Source organism: Odocoileus virginianus, chromosome 16 (assembly GCF_023699985.2).
Source record: "Odocoileus virginianus isolate 20LAN1187 ecotype Illinois chromosome 16, Ovbor_1.2, whole genome shotgun sequence".
NCBI classification, from domain to species: domain Eukaryota; kingdom Metazoa; phylum Chordata; class Mammalia; order Artiodactyla; family Cervidae; genus Odocoileus; species Odocoileus virginianus.
The window spans coordinates 35,925,201-35,946,835 of record NC_069689.1 but is presented as its reverse complement, the minus strand read 5'-3'; the positions used below and the strand labels follow the sequence as shown (position 1 = coordinate 35,946,835).

Below are 21,635 nucleotides of genomic sequence, written 5' to 3'. Positions count from 1 at the left end.
CCAACTTTAGAGCAGAAGAGTGTACATGAAATAATCTAGATATAAAAAATGCAGTTTTAACAGATTTTTAAGTAGTGGGAATGGAGAATATGAGTACAGCACAGTTATGAAGAACAGCATTGGTTTGTAAATCAACGACAAAAGCAGCATTTGAGTTACAGGGAACATTTGAGATATCCCGACTACAGCAAAGGTACTCTGAGTTAAGGCAAAAACTTTCATTTCCATGCTACCCAGTTTGTGGAATTCTGCAAACCAAATACTTAGAGAACTGATAATACACATCCTAAAGACTTGTGTAGAGGTGGTAGCTTCTTTAATCCAACTGGAAGAACTGCATTGCACTGTATTGCATGTGAATTACAGGAATGAGAAATAAAGTTTGAGTACAATCTTTCTGGAAAAGCATAGTTAGAAGACATTTTGTTTCAGCCTTTTGTTAAGCTTTTTATTTGACATACACAATTATCTATTTAGATTACTGTGATGCTATACCAAGAATCTTTGTGCGTGTGTGTTTAACTTGATACACCAGAGTACAGGTTGAGGCTCTATTCACCATTGTTCATTCCGGATAACTATAGTTTTGATATGTTATAGTGCCCTGGCAGATACATTTCAATAGTAAATCCTTATACTAAAAAATATACTTGAGAAAATTATGTTCTATACACAAAAGCCAACTTGAGTTTCAATCTCTGTTGTTTTAATTCTCTCTTTTTCAAAATATCAAAGTCTTTCAAATGGTAACATGGTTAAGTTCTTTGCCAAATTCCATGTGTTAAAATGAAGGTGTTTTTGAGTCATCAAAGCTTATAAAAAGACCTTTAACAAGTAAACAGCTTTCCTCTCTTTTAAAAAACTGGAAGATGTGGTATAAGAAAACACATTCATGGACACCATATGTGAACCAAGTTTCATCCCAAGATTTGAGATTTTTGAGAATTCCTAGAAAATGACAGATTTAAATTTATACTGAATTTTACTGAAGAGGCTCACTCATTAACACTATTTTCATACTCATATACTTATATGTACATATAAAACTCAATGTGTTATTCTTTGATTATTTTGTCTAAAACAATCTTCGATAATCTTGTTTAGGAAAAAAAGGTCTTCAATAGTTCAGGAATATGAAAAGTAATCATTATTTCAGCATCTCTATTTTAGTGTAAATATTAACTTCCCTTTCTTGTATTGTGGTTAAACTATCAACTTTTTGCCATGTAAAGTTCAAGAAAATGAAACTCTACTTAATTAAATATGATTTCGTGACATTTGGTGAGCAAAGCAGTGGATATTAATGGAAAGAACAAGTATTGTAGAAAACATAGAACAATATCTGTATTAGAAATACTTATTAGTTTGCCAGGTTAATTTGCTCCCGAGCACAAGTCTTAAGATATTTCTTTTCTTTGTGGCATTGAAAGAAAACTAAATTGAAGTGACAGATTAGAAAAGAAGGAGATAATGGAAGAAGGAAAGATTGAATAACACAAACTTCTGAGCAAAAATTATTTTGTAAGTCTTACAAATTATGTAGACATTTTTATATTTCCATAGTTCCAATAAGTTAACATGGCTGTTTGTAAACATGCTTTACTTTATTGAACATCCATATACCATATAAATCTGAGATTTGGCAAGGATTTGAATACCCTTCAGTAGAAACACACTTTTTCTTATTAATACATGGTAATTTATCACCATTAAGTATATGATTCCTCTGGAAAAAAATGGTTGCACATTGCTCTCTAGACTATAATTTTAATGTTCATGATATTAATCTTTAATTAAATTATAGTTATTTTAGAAATGCATATCCTTAATTAAATTATACCATGCATGTAAAGAAGAAATGACTATGGTATGATTAAAACATGCTTAAAATGTACTACTGAATTTTGAATGCTGTCTGTCATCTCCAAATATGACTAGGTTTCAGAAATGACTAGAAAGTCAACTGAAAAATTGCCAAGTAAAACTGTTTGGCACTTTAAAGAACTGTGCATTAAAATTTTGGACAGTTTCTCTATTAAATCTAAATATACTTCTTAGTATATACAGTATTACATTTCTAAATTAATTGCCATACTCCCATTTGTTAAAGAATTTCACTCCATGTGAAAAGCAAAGTCTCACTAGATGTGAATTTTACACTGTGCTAGATCAATCCCAATACCAGTAAATGGATATTATTAAACAGCATGGGGTAGTGCAAACTGGGAAAGAAAACTTGTAGTGTGCTGCCTTTGAGCAGACCTGGCTTGCATGCTGTGACAGGGCAATTGTCGACATGCTTTTTCATGCCAATCTGCAGCTTTTTCAACTCTAGATGCTATGGCAACCAGGGTTTAACAGACTAAGCAGCTAACAAGCTTCCCTGATGGAATTGTCTGGTTGTGTGATTGCCTTGTCTTAGGGAAAATATAAAATAGAATGAAGACGCTTGTGGACATTTGTCAAACTGATTATAATTTGGACAGTTGAATCATAATTGTCTGTTGTGTTTCGTACAGTAGTGACATATGCTATTTTCCACGTTCCTTGCAGGGCACACTATTGCATTCCCGCATAGGCTGTTTCCCTTGGGAACAATGGATCCTGGTTGCTGTGGGTTTGGTGCAACATGGCAGTCCACATCTCACACAAGATCATCTGGGCAAGGAGAGAACACCGAACAGTTCTAATTTTCCCCTCTTTGAAAAGGCTTGCATTTGATTTGAATTATATTTGTATGAAGTACAATGAACATAAGGTGATATGAAAAGATACTTCTCTTTCATAAAATGTTCGTGTTCATAAGGAAAGTTGTAGATCAAAATATGCAGGTGAATTAATTTGTTATTTATGATTGGGCATAATTTTAGTTCTTTGGGAATATTGATTTTTTAAATTTGCAACCACTTAAACATGTATTTGTGTCACCAGTCACATGCATAATTTAAAACCCTGAGAAAATAATCAAGCTTCTCTGATGGGATGGTCTTGTTTTAATATTGTCTTGTCCTATTGAAACTGAATAGAAGATACTCTCTTTATTGTTTTAAAAGATTAAAAGCATACTAATAAGATTTCTGTCTCTTCAGACAATCAAAGATATCATATTTTCTAGATCATTTGATACCACATCTTTACCTCTTCTTGAAGGGGATAACTCTTTTTAAAAATTAAAATGGTTAGAATGAACATTTCAAATAAAATATGAATTATCATAAAATAAAAGCTAGGATTCAATTTTATAGATAGACATCTTAAGTCAAATGAACTGTTTTTCTAGACAACCTAATTGTTTTATAGATTAATAAAATAGATTATTGTGAAATAGGTTGTTTTGTACTTTAAAAATATCAGCATTATGTCTTTAGGATAAGCATTGGATGAAATTTTCAGTGGGCATTGAACTAGTTGAGGTTTTTTAAGTATAAGATGATAATAAGAAGATTTAGATGAGGTACGCCTTTATATAAAGATGCAAATGATTATGATAACACACTCATTTTGACCATATCTCATCAACCAGAGTTCTGCTGTATTTTTTTATTTTGCTTTTTCTTAAATTTAAATCTTGAAATACTTCAAATTGATGCCATAGTTTCAGACACCAAGAACTTCAGAAAAATTGTGGTTCCTCCCTCCACTTCATTTCAGTAGAATGGGCCACAATCTGAGTTGCCTTTTAAAAAAACCTCAAAGTCACATAAAATGACTTATGTCTAGAGGCTGCAGTTCCTAGAACGAGTCCATTTCTAGTTTGCAACACTGACTCTTTTTCTTAAACACAAAGATCTCAGAGTGAGAACACCTTCTTCTATGATGAGCTGTGCACACAAGAAGGGCAAGAAATGAAATCTGGAACATTTTGCTCTCTTCATAAAGAACCTACTCCAGACTAACAGGTAAAAAAAATATTTTTTTGCAGAGTTATAGTGTACTAAAATTAATAAGCTAAGAATTACTTCCATAAAAGCTTTATTTTATACGAGCATTAATGATTTTTCACAAAATAGCTTATCTTCACTGGGCTACAAAATCTTCCCCTCTAATTCTATCTTAGTTTTTAAATTAGCCTCCTTTATTAATCACCTCTGTGCCTGTCACTTTCCTGTTGTCAGCCCGTATTGCACTAGAGAGACTTCTGTTCCACTTATTTTCCTGAAGAATATAACTTCTTTCCTATCCAACAGGGAGCTTACTTGAGTCACATGCTAAATAAATATTATTTGAATTAAGGAAAATCATACGTTTTCAGTAAAATGAAAGAGAATTTTAACTCTATTTTTTTAATATCAAAGATTCAGAGTTGAGTTTACTTTTACATTAATTGAAACTTCTTTTTATTCAATCAGTTCAAACTTAGAGTGTGACAGTACCTACTTTGAAGTTTAAAGAACTATGCCTGAAAACAAAGTAATTTTTTCCATCCTACAGACTAGAGGTGAGAGTCAACGTGCTTTATGTTAGTTCAGTGACCACTTTCCAGAGGATGAGGAAATTATTGTTTAATGTATAAGCATTTTCCTTTCTATTTATGAAAGAAAAACATATAAAGAAATGGTCTACAAATTTCAGCAAAGAGGTCAACCTTCTTTTGCAAAACACTTTATATCTATAAAGTATGCTTTACTCTGATTCCCTGGAGTTATTAACCTATCACCTAAAATAGGCAAAGATTTATAAACCCATTTTTAAAGCTTAGAATGAAACAAAAACCTGGAGTTTATGGACTCACTCAAGAGGCTGCCTGATTGCTAAAAGAAGCAAAGAAGAATCTTCACCTCTCCATTTAAAAAAATTTTCCTTTTTATCCTTTTTTTCTTTGCCAAGAATTATACTACTTCATTGATTCTGTGATATTGAGGTCAGTTCTCTATTTTGAAAGGTACCAAAGGGATTCCTTGGTGGCTCAGTGGTAAAGTATCCTGCCTACAATGTGGGAGACTTGGTTTGATCCTTAGGTCAGGAAGATCCCATGGAGAAGGAAATGGCAACTCACTCCGGTACTCTTGCCCGGAAAATTCCATGGACAGAGGAGTCTAGCAGGCTACAGTCCATAGTGTTGCAAAGAGTCGGACATGACTTCAGCACCACCATCACCATAAGGCTACACCATCCACACCATCTCTTACAGTAGCTTTCCAGTGAAGACTGTTTTTCTGTTAAAAATCAGGGAATTCCTTGGTAGTTAAGTGGTTAGACTCTGTGCTTCCACTTCAGGGTGCATGAGCTTGATCCCTGGGTGGGGAATTAAGATCCCACACACCTTATTGTATGGCAAAAAAGTAAAAATCATTTTTTTCTATTAAACTTAAGCACTAAATTACTTCATTTACAATGCAAATACTATACATAAGTCACTAACATTTTAGTACAAATTAATTCCAACCATATCATCTTGGTATTACCACTAAAGTTCCACTTGGAGGCAGCCAGAGGGCTATCTCTGACTCCTCACTCCACTACAGACTTCTGTGCAAAATTCACATCCTAAGGGATAGTCAGAGTGGGGATGGTGGAGAAAGGCAACAGTAGTGGGGTGTGACTGCATCCTCAAGCGGTTCATGAGTACTGGATTTCTCTGAAGTGAGCAGAGATGAAAAACAGAAGTAAAACTTCTTCTGGAAAACATGAGAAGCTCCTCCTTGAGAATCTCAGAAGGGGAATTTTGAGGAAAAGATGCAGTGTGCAATAAAATGTACATGCACTAAGACCTAGTAACAGCCTGAGCATTTCTGTAAATGTGACCACTCTCATAGTCACTGGCTAGTGATATTTCGATACTGGACAAGTTTTTCCCACAAAGCATAGTTGGACTGTGGTGATAGTCACTTAGACTACTAGTCCTCTGTCAAACAGAAGAGGCTACCACTATATTGTGCAAAGTTGTGACTTAAAAAATTTTTCAGCTTAAATTCTATATTTTTCCAGTAATAAATCAGTGCATATTTTAAGCTGATTTTTGTTTTTGTGTAAAATTCTCAGTTGAATCAAGCTTTCAAAATATATGGCATGGGGAAAAGCTAGTGTTATTTTCCTAGGTTTTGAAGCAAGCTTTCTTGGCCATACTTAACCCCATGGCAATTTCCCTCAAATTCAGGGACTTCAGCTCTTCCTTGTTGAGGTGTTTAGTGTTACTGCTTAGTCTCTAAGTCACGTGTGCCTCTTTTGCTACTCCATGGACCGCAGCCCACCAGGCTCCTCTGTCCATGGGGTTTTTCCCAGGCAAGAATACTGGAGGGGGTCACCATTTCCTTATCCAGGGGATCTTCCCGACCCAGAGATAGAACCCGAGTCTCTTGCACTGCCAGGTGAATTCTTTATGACTGAGCCACCAGGGAAAGCCCTGTGAAGGGTTTAGTCTATCACTGGCAATAAGTAACTGGGTCAATAATCTTGTGAGAATTCTGGTCAGTAATTAGCACATGGAGGTCGGAGGTCTGCAGAAGCAGGGAGAATCATGATCACTCTAGGATCACAAAAGTAGCTACAACTCTTCCTTTTCCTGGCTGCACCCTCAGCTTGCGGGATCTTAGTTCCCTGACCAGGAGCTGATCCTAGGCCTTCAGCAGTGAGCATGTGGAATCCTAACCACCAGCGAATTCCTTACAAGTCTCTCTTCCCTTAAAGCACTCTGTTCAGCTTGGCCTCAAAATGATTAACAGATATACATTTTCATCCAGATTCAGAAATGCTGAAAAAGGACCTTTTCAGCTCCGAAATTTACCTACATACAACATTTAGGTTTACTGAGATTCTTCTGTCAAGTGACGAAGGGTTAAAAATAAAATCTTTCCTTACTATTCTTAAAATAGCTCACAAAATCCAAACAGGAAATTATTTTAAAACATAACTTAGAACTAATAACAGTATTTTCTTGTTTTTAACTTTAAAACTCTTCTTTTTATCCAAAAAAAGCAAATAAATGTAATAATTGTAATAGTAATAATCATGTTAATGAAAACAGCTAACATTTATTTAGCACTTACTATATTCCAGATTTTCATTTAATTACTTGAATGTATTACCTAATCTTCCCAAAACCCTATAAGAAAGAAACTATTATTTCTGTCATAAAGATAATGAAACAGGCACAGAGAAGTTGCTGATTTGCCCAAAGTCATACACTTAGTAAGTGTGGAACTGGTTACTTTAATGCAGGCTATCTGGTTCCAGTATCAGAATCCTTAACTCTTAGAAATCTTCTTTTGGTAAGTGAAAAGTTGTGTTCTAATCCTAGGTATTTATGAATATATTTTATTAGTTTAATTTTTTATGAATATTATACTTGATGGGCTTTCTAGGTGGCTCAGTGGTAAAGAATCCACCTGCTAATACAGAAGACTCGGGTTCACCGGAGGAGGGCATGGCAACTCACTTCAGCATCTTGCCTGAAGAATCCCATGGACAGAGGAGTCAAGCAGGCTATAGTCCATAGGGTCACAGAGAGTCGGACATGACTGAAGTGATTCAGCACATGTGCACACTTGATGAAGATGATAAAGTTTATCTCCCAATGCCATCTGATTGTATGTCCTTGATACTTATGTATAGCACTTTGCAGAGTTCTAAACAGAATGAGGGTTAGGAAATTCAATCCTAAAACCATACCAATATAATTATATTTGCATGGCATGGAGTGATAATGTCATGCTTTGAGTATGTACCATGTTCTTCGTACTATGCTAGGTGCTTTAGTGATATATCAATACTATGAAGAAGGTGTTGAAGATGCAAGCACAAATAAACTTTCACACAAAACTAGTAAGTAACTAGAAATGAGTTTCTAATCAATGTGTATCTGAATATACATCTTTCTATCAAGGTTTATTATTATTAAAACTAAGTTATTTTACATTGTAGAATTCGAGTCATGGAAATGAGAATTTAAACTCTTCTCTAATCTTACTGATAATACAGATGCAGGATGAGGTTATGTCATCAGTGACTTCATAGAGGTAGTGTAGATTCAGTTTTTAAAAAGTTGAGAGGACTTCCCTGGTGGTCCAGAGGTTAGGACTCTGATCTCCTAATGCAGAGGGGCTGGGTTCGATCTCTGGACCAGGAATAGATCCCACATGCTGCAACTAAGAGTTCATGCGTCAAAATGAGGATCGAAGATCCTCTGTGCAGTGACTAAGACCCACTGTGATCAAATAAATAAAAATAAATATTAAAAGCAAGTGTTAACCTGAAACTCTCACAACATTGTTTGCTAATCAGCTATGTGTTTGTATGTTAGTCTCTCAGTTGTGTCTGACTCTTTGCAACCACATGGACTGTAGCCCTCCAGGCTCTTCTGTCCATGGGGTTCTCCAGGCAAGGATACTGGAGTGGGTTGCCATTCCCTTCTCCAGGGGATCTTCCTGACCCAGGGATTGAACCCAGGTCTCCTGCATTGCAGGCAGATTCTTCACTGTCTCAGCCACCAGGGAAGCCCTAATTGGCTATACTTCAATACAAGATAAAAAGTTTAAAAAAAGTTATTTGAGAATGTACATGGTCTTTTTCAGCACTTCAGATCATAGGACAATTTACATATAACACATTTAAAAACAGGACTTTATTTTGTGCTGATCTTGTTCTAGAGCCTAAGCCCTGCTGATGAAATAAACAAATTTTAGTTTGTTAATTATAAATAGCTCATCTCTTCCAGATTAAAACAGTTATTACAGTTGTAACATATGTCCACATATTCTTTGATACTTTTCCATTCGAAAGGTGGAATCTGACTCCCCTCCCCCAAATGTGGGCTAACCTAGTGACATACTTTTAAAGAAAAGAATGCGGTGGAATTGATAATGTGTCACGTCTGAGATTAGAACATAAAGCTACTGCGGTTTCCTCTTTGCTCCTTCTCTGGGACCACTGCGTCTATAGGAAGCCAAGTGCCATGTCATAAGGACACTAAAAAAGGCCACAGAGAGACCCATGTGGCAAGGAACCACAGCCTTTAGCCAATAGCTAGTGAGGAAGTGAGGTCTCCTGCCAACAGCCATGTGAATGAGCTTGGAAGCAGACTCTGAAGCCCCAGTCAAGACTTCAGATGACAGAAGCTCTGGCTGACATTTTGTTTGCAATCTTATGTGAGACCCAGAGCCAGAACTACCGAGCTAAGCAGTTCCTGAATTAATGAGCCATAGACATTCTGAGATAGTGTTTGTTGTTTCAAGCCACTAAGTTTTGGGGTAATTTACTACACAGCAATACATAATTAATATAATAGTCTCTGTAAGGTAACATTCAGTGATTTGAAATTCAATCTCCCTGATAAGATTAGCTTCTCCCCGAATTCCAACTTCCTCCAAGAGTCCTCTCCTTCCCCATCCAAGATGGAAGTTCTCCAGAGGAAATTCATAGTGAATGTATTTTATACCATTCTCTAGACCCTGCTCCCTCTGCCGAAGGGACCCTCATTTCACCTTGACACTTTTTTTTCAATGGATTCCACTGAGAACTGATCTCATTTGGACATTATTATGTAATCTACTCCTTCTGACTGTGAGCTTGGTCATGACTTTTGGTCATGAAATACTTTCATCTTTCAGTCTTTGCAATGGACCCAGGCCTACTGTGATCTACTTGTAGTCTCAGCAATTGAGCCTGAGGATGCCCCACACATCATGTATTGGCCAAGAGGAGTCTGATGCTCTACCACCATAGATTGTTCTTATCCTCTTAACTTCTTCTTCTTCTTCTTCTTTTTTTTTTTTTTTAAAAAAAGCATTTTATTTTATTTATTTGGCTATGTCAGGTTTTAGTTGTGACATGCTAAATCTTAGTTGTGGCATGCAGGATCTTGGTTCCCAAACCAGGGATCAAACCCAAGCCCCTTTGGCTGAGAGAGTGGAGTCTTAGCCACTGAACCACGAGAGAAGTCTCTATCCTCTTTAACTCATGAGGTACCATACTCCCAGTGCCCTGTTTGGTGTGGAGCTTGTCTAAGATTATTGAAGTTTCCCTAGTGAATATCCTGAGGATATAGAAACAAATTCTCTCACTGGAAATCTCTTAAAATTTTCTTTATTATACTTGTGAAATATTGTAAACAGCCTTGCTCACATGTAAGAAAAACAGTTGAATAAACTACTACATCTATACAATGGAGTACCATGCATCTAAATAAAAATGAGAAAGATCTTTTCAGTTTATATTGTTCTATAAAAAAAGCAAAGTGCAAAAAGCATTTATAATATGTGACTATTTAAGTATTAAGGAAGAATAAGAGAATGTATTTGCTTATTTGTGGAAAAGACTTATAGAAAGGAATAAAACAAGCTAAAGAGATTGATTATGGACTGGAATGAGTAGAAAAGGTATGGAAATAATGAGGCAATGGGAGCATGGTATAGGACTGAGGGAGAAGAAATACTTTTGTGAGTATAAATTTTTTATAGCTTTTACTCTTAGAATCATGCTATTGTTTTAAATACCTGTCAAATAAATAAATGATTAAAGCAAACAGGGTGTAAGAAAAACCCAAACTGGAAACACAGTAACAAGTGAACCTAATTGTATTATAAATGAATAAAATAACCACACTGATGAAAGTGGAAATAAAAGAACTAAAGTGAGTAACTGTAGAAAGCAAATAGTAAATCGAAAGACAAACAAAAAAGTTTCCCACAAATGCTGCAAACTGTTTAGTAAATTTGTTTCTAGCATGGGTGCATGCATACTGAGTTGCTTCAGTTGTGTCCAACTCTTTTCAACCCTATGAACTTTAGCCCACCAGGCTTCTCTGTCCATGGGGTTCTCCAGGCAAGAATACTGCCATTCCATTCCTCTAGGGGATCTTCCCAACTAAGGGATCGAACCTATGTTTCTTATGTCTCCTGTTTTGGCAGGTTGGTTCCTTACTGCTAGTGCCACCTGGGAAGTCCTTCTAACATGGGTGCAAGTTAGGAATTCTAAAAGCATTTTATATTCATACTAGGTCAGAACAAATAAGCAAATATACTGTCTTTTGTTCATAAGAACCATGTTTCTCATTGGCAGAGGAAGATGTTACTAACGAAAATGAGAAAAAATAAAATGAATTGTTATGTTAAATTGGAATAAAACATATCAGAATGAACTCAGTTTTCTTTTAATATATATATATATATATATACACACACACACAGATGAATAGTTACAGAAATAAACAGTTGTGTGTATTCATGTGTTATTACATACATATCTATTTCCCAGCTTTGTTCTCGGAGGGGAGGGGGGCTAGAAACAATTCCTTCCCAGTAGCAATAACCACATTTAACTCTTAGATCTTGGAATTTAAATATCATTCCAGTAAAAGGAACCAGTACTCCTTGGAGAAACAGCTGGTGCTGGAAAGGACCAGGGTAGGAAAAAACAAGATAAGACTGGAATATCTTAAGATAAAAGAAAGTATAGAAGCATCCACAAAATGATGGGGCAACTCAAGAAATCATTACAAAAACCAAGTTTAGGAACTCCCAATGACCAAAGTTGGATCAATTAGAGAACAACCCAAATAATGCTAATTTGAATTACTGTTGTTTAGTTCCTAAGTCGTGTCTGACTCTTTTGTAATCCAATGGACTATAACCCACTAAGTTCTTCTGCCTGTGGGATTTCCCAGGCAAGAATACTGGAGAGGACTGCCATTTCCTTCTCCAGGGGATCTTCCCAACCTAGGGATGGAACTTGCATCTCCTGCATTTGTAGGTAGATTCTTTAGCACTGAGCCACCAGGAAAGCCCTAGCTTGAATTACAACCTCTAGATTAAGAATGATTATGAATGACTACACAGATATTAAAACATAAATGAAAAAGTAAATAAATAGAAGAGAGTACTCTTCTTTAGCCTTTCATGGTTCACAGCTTTTTCTTTGTTCTTTCTTTTTTTTTTTTTTTTTGGTTCACAGCTTTTTCATGGCGAAGGGGCTTGTATAACTCAGTGAAGCTATGATCCATGCCATACAGGGCCAAAAAAGACAGATGGGTCACAGTGAAGAGTTCTGAAAAAATGTGGTCCACTGGAGGAGAGAATGGCAAACCATTCCATTTTTCTTGCTGTGAGAACCCCATGAACAGTATGAAAAGGCAAAAAGATAATGACACTGGAAGATGAGGATGTGTTGTGAATGTGTCTGGTAGTGAAAGTTAAGTCTGATGTTGTAAAGAACAACACTGCATAGGAACCTGGAATGTTAGATCCATGAATCAAGGTAAATTGGACATGGTCAAGCAGGAGATGGCAAGAGTGAACATCATCATCTTAGGAGTCAGTGAGCTAAAGTGGCTGGGGATGGAGGAATTTAATTCAGATGACCATGATATCTACTACTGTGGGCAAGAATCCCTTAGAAAACATGGAGTAGCCCTCATAGTCAACAAAAGAGTCTGAAATGCAATATATGGTTGTAATCTCAAAAATGACAGAATGATCTCAGTTCATTTCTAAGTCAAACCATTCAATATCACAGTAATCCAATGGTATGCCCCGATCACTGATGCCAGAGAAACTGAAGTTGAGCAGTTCTATGAAATCTACAAAATCTTCTAGAACTAACACCAAAAAAGATACCCTTTTATCATAGAGGGTTGGAATGAAGAAGTAGGAAGTCAAGCTATACCTGGAGTAACAGGCATGTTTGGCCTTGCAGAACAAAATGAAGCAGGGTAAAGGCTAACAGAGTTTTTCCAGAGTTTTTGACCACCAGAAAGTGCTGGTCATAGCAAACAGTCTTTTCCAACACAAGAGACGATTCTACACATGGACGTCACCAGACAGTCAATACTGAAATCAGACTGATTATGTTTCTTTGCAGCCAAAGATGGATAAGCTCTCTATAGTTAGCAAAAATAAGACTTGGAGTTGATTGTGGCTCAGATCATGAGCTCCCTATTGCAAAATATAGACTTAAATTGAAGAAAGTAGGGAAAACCACTAAGACATCCAGGTATGACCTAAATCAAATCCCTTAAGATTATACAGTGGAGGTGATGAGTAGATTCAAGGGATTAGATACAGTAAACAGAGTGCCTGAGGAACTGTGGATGGAGGTTTGTAACAGGAGGCAGTGACCAAAACCATCCCAAAGAAAAGAAACCAAGAAGACAAAGTGATTGTCTAAGGAGCTATTTACAAATAGCTGAGGAAAGAAGGGAAGTAAGAGGCAAGGGAGAAAGGGAATGATATACTCAACTGAATGCAGAGTTCCAGAGAATAGCAAGGACAGATAAGAGGCCCTTTTAAAATGAACAATGGAATAAAACAGAGGAAAACAATAGAATGGGAAAGACTAGAGATCTCCTCATGAAAATTGAAGATATCAAGGGAATGTTTCATGCTAGGATGGGCATGATAAAGGACACAAAGTATAACAACCTAACAGAAGCAGAAGAGATCAAGAAGAGGTGGCAAGAATACACAGAACTGTACAAAAAAGGTCATAATGACCAGGATAACCACAATCGTGTGGTCACTCACCTAGAGCAGGATATCCTGGAGTGTGAAGTCAAGTGGGCTTTAGACATTACTACAAACAAAGCTGGGGGAGGTTACGGAATTCCAGGTGGGCTCTTTAAAATCCTAAAAGATGATGCTATTGAAGGGCTACACTCAATATGTCAGCAAATTTGGAAAACTCAGCAGTGGCCACAGGACTAGAAATGGTCAGTTTTCATTCCAACCCCAAAGAAGGGCAATGCCAAAGCATATTCAAACTACCACACAATTGCCCTCATTTCACATGCTATTAAAGTAATGCTCAAAATTCTCCAAGTTAGACTTCAACAGGACATCAACTGAGAACTTCCAGATATACATCTGGGTTTAGAAAAGGCAGAGGAACCAGAGATCAACTTGCTGATATTCACTGGATCATGGTGAAAGTAAGGGAATTCCAGAAAAAACATCTACTTCTGCTTCATTGACTACGTAAAAGCCTTTAACTGTGTGGATCACAAAAAACTGTGGAAAATTCTTAAGAGATGTGAATGCCAGACCACCTTACTTGTCTCCTGAGAAACGTGTATGCAGGTCAAAAAGCAAGAGTTAAAACTGGACATGGAACATTGGACTGTTTCCATATTGGGGAAGGAGTATGACAAGGCTGCCTATTGTCACTCTGCTTATTTAACTTCTATGCAGAGCACATTATGTAAAATGCTGGGTTGGATGAATCTCAAACTGGAAATAAGACTGCTGACAGAAATATTAGCAACCTCAGATAGGCACATGATGCCACACTAATGCCAGAAAGTGAAGAGGAGCTAAAGAGCCTCTTGTTGAGGGTGAAAGAGGAGAGTGAAAAAGCTGGCTTGAAACTCAACTTTCAAAAAACTAAGATCATAGCATTTGGTCCCACCACTTCACGGCAGACAGATGGGGAAAAAGTGGAAGCAGTAACAGATTTTCCTTTCTTGGACTCCAAAATCACTGTGGACAGTGACTGCAGCAACAAAAGTAAAAGACACTCGCTCCGTGGAAGAAAAGTTATGACCAACCTAGACAGCATATTAAAAAACAGACATCACTTTACTGACAAATGTCTGTATAGTCAAAACTACAGTTTTTCCAATAGTCATGTATGGATGTGAGAGCTGGACCATAAAGAAGGCTGAACACCAAAGAATTGATGCTTTTGAATTGTGCTGGAGAAGACTCTTGAGAGTTCCTTGGACAGCAAGGAGATCAATCCAGTCAATCCTAAAGGAAATCAACCTTGAATATTCACTGGAAGGACTGATGCTGAAGCTGAAGTTCCAAAACTCTGGCCACTTGATGTGAAGAGCTGACTTCTTGGAAAAGACCCTGATGCTGGGAAAGACTGAAGGCAAAAGGAGAAGGGGTGACAGAGGATGAGATGGTTGGATAGAATCACTGACTTGGTGGACATGAAGTTGAGCAAACCGGGGGAGATGTGAAGGACAGAGGAGCATGGTGCTCTGCAGTCCACTGGGTAGCAAAGAATCAGACATGATTTAGTGACTAAACAACAATAGCAATAACTCTCCTTTACAGGAGAATATAAAGGAATAAATCTACAAGGAGTAAGTGAAATTAAAGTCACCATTAAACAAACACATCAGTAATATCTGTGAAATCTGTCTCCCTACTTACATGTTGTTCAAACCATCAGTTGATGCTAAAATTAATGATTGATGAGAAATAGGATATTTGTACAATTTAAAATATTTCCTCACAAAATATTTATTAATTATGAAGGGGGAAATATTAACATTGAACAAAGAAGACCCGCAGACACCATTTAGCCATGTGATTAGAATTCACATTACCAATAAGACACAATGCCATAATTTATTCCAATGTATGATGTACTGAGAAGGACATACGGAGAAGGCACTGGCGACCCACTCCAGTATCTTGCCTGGAAAATCTGATGGACGGAGGAGCCTGGTAGGCTGCAGTCCATGGGGTCGCTAAGAGTCAGACACAACTGAGCAACTTCACCTTCCCTTTTCCCTTTCATGCACTGGAGAAGGAAATGGCAACCGACTCCACTGTTCTTGCCTGGAGAATCCCAGGGGCAGGGGAGCCTGGTGGGCTGCTGTCTGTGGGGTCGCACAGAGTCGGACACGACTGAAGCAATTTACCAGCAGCAGCAGCAGCAGAGAAGGACATAACATCACTTCTACTATATTTTTGCCAAAACGTTAACAACAATCTATGAGAAAGCACTAGCGAAACACAAATTGAAGGATGTTCTAAAAAATAACTGGCATGAGTTCTTCAAATGTGTCAAGAACATGAAATACTGAGGAACTATCACAGATTGAAGAACCTCAAAAGCAACTAAATCCAGTATGGGACCTTGGATTGAATCTTGGGCCAGAGAAAAGGATATTAGTGGAATAACTGGTAAAATTCTAACAAGGCTTTCATATTGGTTAGTAATATGACATCATTGTTGATTTCTTACTTTTTATTATTTTTTTTTCATTTATTTTTATTAGTTGGAGGCTAATTACTTCACAACATTTCAGTGGGTTTTGTCATACATTGACATGAATCAGCCATGGATTTACATGTATTCCCCATCCCGATCCCCCCTCCCACCTCCCTCTCTACCCAATCCCTCTGGGTATTCCCAGTGCACCAGGCCCGAGCACTTGTCTCATGCATCCAACCTGGGCTGGTGATCTGTTTCACCCTTGATAATATACATGTTTCGATGTTGTTCTCTTGAAACATCTCACCCTCGCCTTCTCCCACAGAGTCCAAAAGTCTGTTCTGTACATCTGTGTCTCTTTTTCTGTTCTGCATATAGGGTTATCATTACCATCTTTCTAAATCCCATATATATGTGTTAGTATGCTGTAATGTTTTTTATCTTTCTGGCTTACTTCACTCTGTATAATGGGCTCCAGTTTCATCCATCTCATTAGCAACCTAGATGCCCATCAGCAGACGAATGGATAAGGAAGCTGTGGTACATATGCACCATGGAATATTACTCAGCCATTAAAAAGAATTCATTTGAATCAGTTCTAATGAGATTTCTTACTTTTTAAAATTGAAGTATAGTGCTCGCTTCGGCAGCACATATACCAAAAATTGGAACGATACAGAGGAGATTAGCATTGCCCCTGCACAAGGATGACACGCAAATTCGTGAAGCATTCCATATTTTTACACAATGGACCAGCTAGACCTAATTGACATCTATAGGACATTTCACCCCAAAACAATCAACTTCACCTTTCTCTCAAGTGCACACGGAACCTTCTCCAGAATAGATCACATCCTGGGCCATAAATCTGGTCTTGGAAAATTCAAAAAAATTGAAATCATTCCAGTCATCTTTTCTGACCACAGTGCAGTAAGATTAGATCTCAATTACAGGAAAAAAATATTGTTAAAAATTCAAACATATGGAGGCTAAATAACACGCTTCTGAATAACCAACAAATCATAGAAGAAATCAAAAAAGAAATCAAAATATGCATAGAAATGAATGAAAATGAAAACACAACAACCCAAAACCTATGGGACACTGGAAAAGCAGTGCTAAGGGGAAGGTTCATAGCATTACAGGCTTACCTCAAGAAACAAGAAAAAAGTCAAACAAATAACCTAACTCTATATCTAAAGCAATTAGAGAAGGAAGAAATGAAGAACCCCAGGGTTAGTAGAAGGAAAGAAATCTTAAAAATTAGGGCAGAAATAAATGCAAAAGAAACTAAAGAGACCATAGCAAAAATCAACAAAGCTAAAAGCTGGTTTTTTGAAAAAATAAACAAAATTGACAAACCATTAGCAAGACTCATTAAGAAACAGAGAAGAACCAAATTAACAAAATTAGAAATGAAAATGGAGAGATCACAACAGACAACACTGAAATACAAAGGATCATAAGAGACTACTACCAGCAGCTCTATGCCAATAAAATGGACAACTTGGATGAAATGGACAAATTCTTAGAAAAGTATAACTTTCCAAAACTGAACCAGGAAGAAATAGAAGATCTTAACAAAACGATCACAAGCAAGAAAATCGAAACTGTAATCAGAAATCTTCCAGCAAACAAAAGCCCAGGACCAGATGGCTTCACAGTTGAATTCTACCAAAAATTTAGAGAAGAGCTAACACCTATCTTACTCAAACTCTTCCAGAAAATTGCAGAAGAAGGTAAACTTCCAAATTCATTCTATGAGGCCACCATCACCCTAATACCTAAACCAGACAAAGATGCCACAAAAAAAGAAAACTATAGGCCAATATCACTGATGAACATAGATGCAAAAATCCTTAACAAAATTCTAGCAAACAGAATCTAACAACATATTAAAAAAATCATACACCATGACCAAGTGGGCTTTATCCCAGGAATGCAAGGATTCCTTAATATCCGCAAATCAATCAATGTAATACACCACATTAACAAATTGAAAGATAAAAACCATATGATTATCTCAATAGATGCAGAAAAAGCCTTTGACAAAATTCAACACTCATTTATGATTAAAACTCTTCAGAAAGCAGGAATAGAAGGAACATACCTCAACATAATAAAAGCTATATATGACAAACCCACAGCAAGCATCACCCTCAATGGTGAAAAACTGAAAGCATTTCCCCTGAAATCAGGAACAAGACAAGGGTGCCCACTCTAACCACTACTATTCAACATAGTGTTGGAAGTTTTGGCCACAGCAATCAGAGCAGAAAAAGAAGTAAAAGGAATCCAGATAGGAAAAGAAGAAGTGAAACTCTTGCTCTTTGCATATGACATGATCCTCTACATAGAAAACCCTAAAGACTCTACCAGAAAATTACTAGAGCTAATCAATGAATATAGTAAAGGGGCAGGATATAAAATTAACACACAGAAATCCCTTGCATTCCTATACACTAACAATGAAAAAAACAGAAAGAGAAATTAAGGAAACAATACCATTCACTACAGCAACAAAAAGAATAAAATACTTAGGAGTATATCTACCTAAAGAAACAAAAGACCTATACATAGAAAACTATAAAACACTGATGAAAGAAATCAAAGAGGACACAAACAGATGGAGAAACATACTGTGTTCATGGATTGGAAGAATCAGATGGAGAAACACTGTGTTCATGGATTGGAAGAATCAATATTGTCAAAATGGCTATTCTACCCAAAGCAATCTATAGATTCAATGCAATCCCTATCAAGCTACCAATGATATTTTTCACAGAACTAAAACAAATAATTTCACAATTTGTATGGAAATACAAAAAACCTCGAATAGCCAAAGTAATCTTGAGAAAGAAGAATGGAACTGGAGGAATCAACCTGCCTTACTTCAGGCTCTACTACAAAGCCACAGTCATCAAGACAGTATGGTACTGGCACAAAGACAGAAATATAGGTCAATGGAACAGAATAGAGAGCCCAGAGATAAATCCACGAACCTATGGACACCTTATCTTCGACAAAGGAGGCAAGGATATACAATGGAAAAAAGACAACCTCTTTAACAAGTGGTGCTGGGAAAACTGGTCAACCACTTGTAAAAGAATGAAACTAGAACACTTTCTAACACCATACACAAAAATAAACTCAAAATGGATTAAAGATCTAAATGTAAGAACAGAAACTATAAAACTCCTAGAGGAGACCATAGGCAAAACACTCTCCGACATAAATCACAGCAGGATCCTCTATGACCCACCTCCCAGAATATTGGAAATAAAAGCAAAAATAAACAAATGGGACCTAATGATACTTAAAAGCTTTTGCACAACAAAGGAAACTATAAGTAAGGTGAAAAGGCAGCCCTCAGATTGGGAGAAAATAATAGCAAACGAAGCAACAGACAAAGGATTAATCTCAAAAATATACAAGCAACTCCTGAAGCTCAATTCCAGAAAAATAAATGACCCAATCAAAACATGGGCCAAAGAACTAAGCAGACATTTCTCCAAAGAAGACATACAGATGGCTAACAAACACATGAAAAGATGCTCAACATCACTCATTATCAGAGAAATGCAAATCAAAACCACAATGAGGTACTATTACACGCCAGTCATCATGTCTGCTATCCAAAAGTCTACAAGCAATAAATGTTGGAAAGGGTGTGGAGAAAAGGGAACCCTCTTACACTGTTGGTGGGAATGCAAACTAGTACAGCCACTATGGAAAACAGTGTGGAGATTTCTTTAAAAACTGGAAATAGAACTGCCATATGACCCAGCAATCCCACTTCTGGGCATACACACTGAGGAAACCAGATCTGAAAAAGACACGTGCACCCCAATGTTCATCGCAACACTGTTTATAATAGCCAGGACATGGAAGCAACCTAGATGCCCATCAGCAGATGAATGGATGAGGAAGATGTGGTACATATACACCATGGAATATTACTCAGCCATTAAAAAGAATTCATTTGAATCAGTTCTAATGAGATGGATGAGACTGGAGCCCATTATACAGAGTGAAGTAAGCCAGAAAGATAAAGACCATTACAGCATACTAACACATATATATGGAATTTATAAAGATGGTAATGATAACCCTATATGCAAAACAGAAAAAGAGACTCAGATGTATAGAGCAGACTTGTGGACTCTGTGGGAGAAGGCGAGGGTGGGATGTTTCAAGAGAACAGCATGTATATTATCAAGGGTGAAACAGATCACCAGCCCAGGCTAGATGCATGAGACAAGTGCTCGGGCCTGGTGCACTGGGAAGACCCAGAGGAATCGGGTGGAGAGGCAAGTGGGAGGGGGGATCGGGATGGGGAATACATGTAAATCCATGGCTGATTCATGTCAATGTATGACAAAACCCACTGAAATGTTGTGAAGTAATTAGCCTCCAACTAATAAAAATAAATGAAAAAAAAATGAAGTATAGTTGACTTATGCTATTATTTCATTTTATGTGTATGATATAGAGATTTGATATTTTTATAAAGTAACTACAAATAAAGTAATTGAAAAGTATTGGCTATATTGCCTGTGCTGTACAAATATATCCTTGTAACTCATTTATTTTATACCTAGTAGTTTGTACCTCTTAATTCCCTTCATATATTTTGGCCCTTCCGCACCACTCTTCCCTCTGGTAGCCACTAACTTGATATCTGCATCTATCTGCTTCTGTTTTGTCATATTTATTCATTTGTTTTATTTTTTAGTTTAAACATATAAAATTTCTTGGTTTTAATAATTGAACAATAGTTATATAAGATGTAAAATTGTGGGAATTTACCCTGGGCAGAGGGTAAATGAGAATTCTTTGTAGGATCTGTGCAACTTTTCTGGATGCCTAAATTAATTAGAGAAAAACTTAAAAAAATGTTTGCACTTTACCCTAGTGATCATCTAAGACAATCCATGTATTTTAAAAGAGTATTTCAATATGCATCAAAGTTAGCCAGTTCCAGTGGTGTGAAAAGTGGTTTCAGTTAAGGTTAATGATCTCTGACTACCTCAAGTAAAACTCATGTTCAGCTAAAACTGAAAAATACCTGTAATTCACACACACACACACACACACACACACACACATGCATATGCCATCTGTTATGTACTACTCCTGGCTCCCTCATTTTCTAGAGGATGGAGGAATGATAAGAAAGTATGCTCATGACTGACATCATGCCTTTCCTTCATTTTTTGTTTCTTGTCTTCTTCCCTAGAGATGGAGGGCCTTTATATTTTTCCATCTGACAGAAACTTCCTTGGTTCATTCCGTTCTTCTACCTTACATGGCACTCACTTTCTCTTTTGCTTGGATGAAGTAGCAAAAGTGTTGCAGGGAAAGAAACTCATAAAGGAGTACCTCTTAAGATGCACTGAGAAGTATTTTAAAAATATGACCTCTGGCACACTTATAGACTGCTCTATACATTTTAATACCTAATGATCTTCCCAAGTTAGTTCCCTGAAGTTTAATTTTATCTTCCTGGTTACACTGTTATGTACCTGAGAGCCAGGATGGGTTTATCTCTTGCACATCATTCCCATAGCATGTAACAAATACCAACTAGCAAGTGTATATTTTGCTTATTGTTTGAAGTGGATTAATCACAGATCACTTTGAATACAAAGCACTAAAGAAGTATGGTGTGATGATCTACAATGAGATGATTCTCCTTCCCACTTGTTTTTGAAAGTTCAGTCAATCCTACTAAAAAGTTTGCCCATAGTCAACTT

The 21,635-nt window shown here is 36.8% G+C and overlaps 1 long non-coding RNA gene and 1 other non-coding gene across 3 annotated transcripts in view; one reads left to right on the top strand and one right to left on the bottom strand.

The window, feature by feature from the left end:
• Positions 1 to 21,635, bottom strand: part of LOC139038729 (uncharacterized) — a 267,167-nt gene that overhangs the window by 77,334 nt on the left and 168,198 nt on the right. The window lies entirely within an intron of this gene.
• Positions 16,514 to 16,621, top strand: LOC139038897 (U6 spliceosomal RNA). The gene has a single exon (XR_011492029.1). It is a non-coding gene; the product is annotated as a U6 spliceosomal RNA (small nuclear RNA).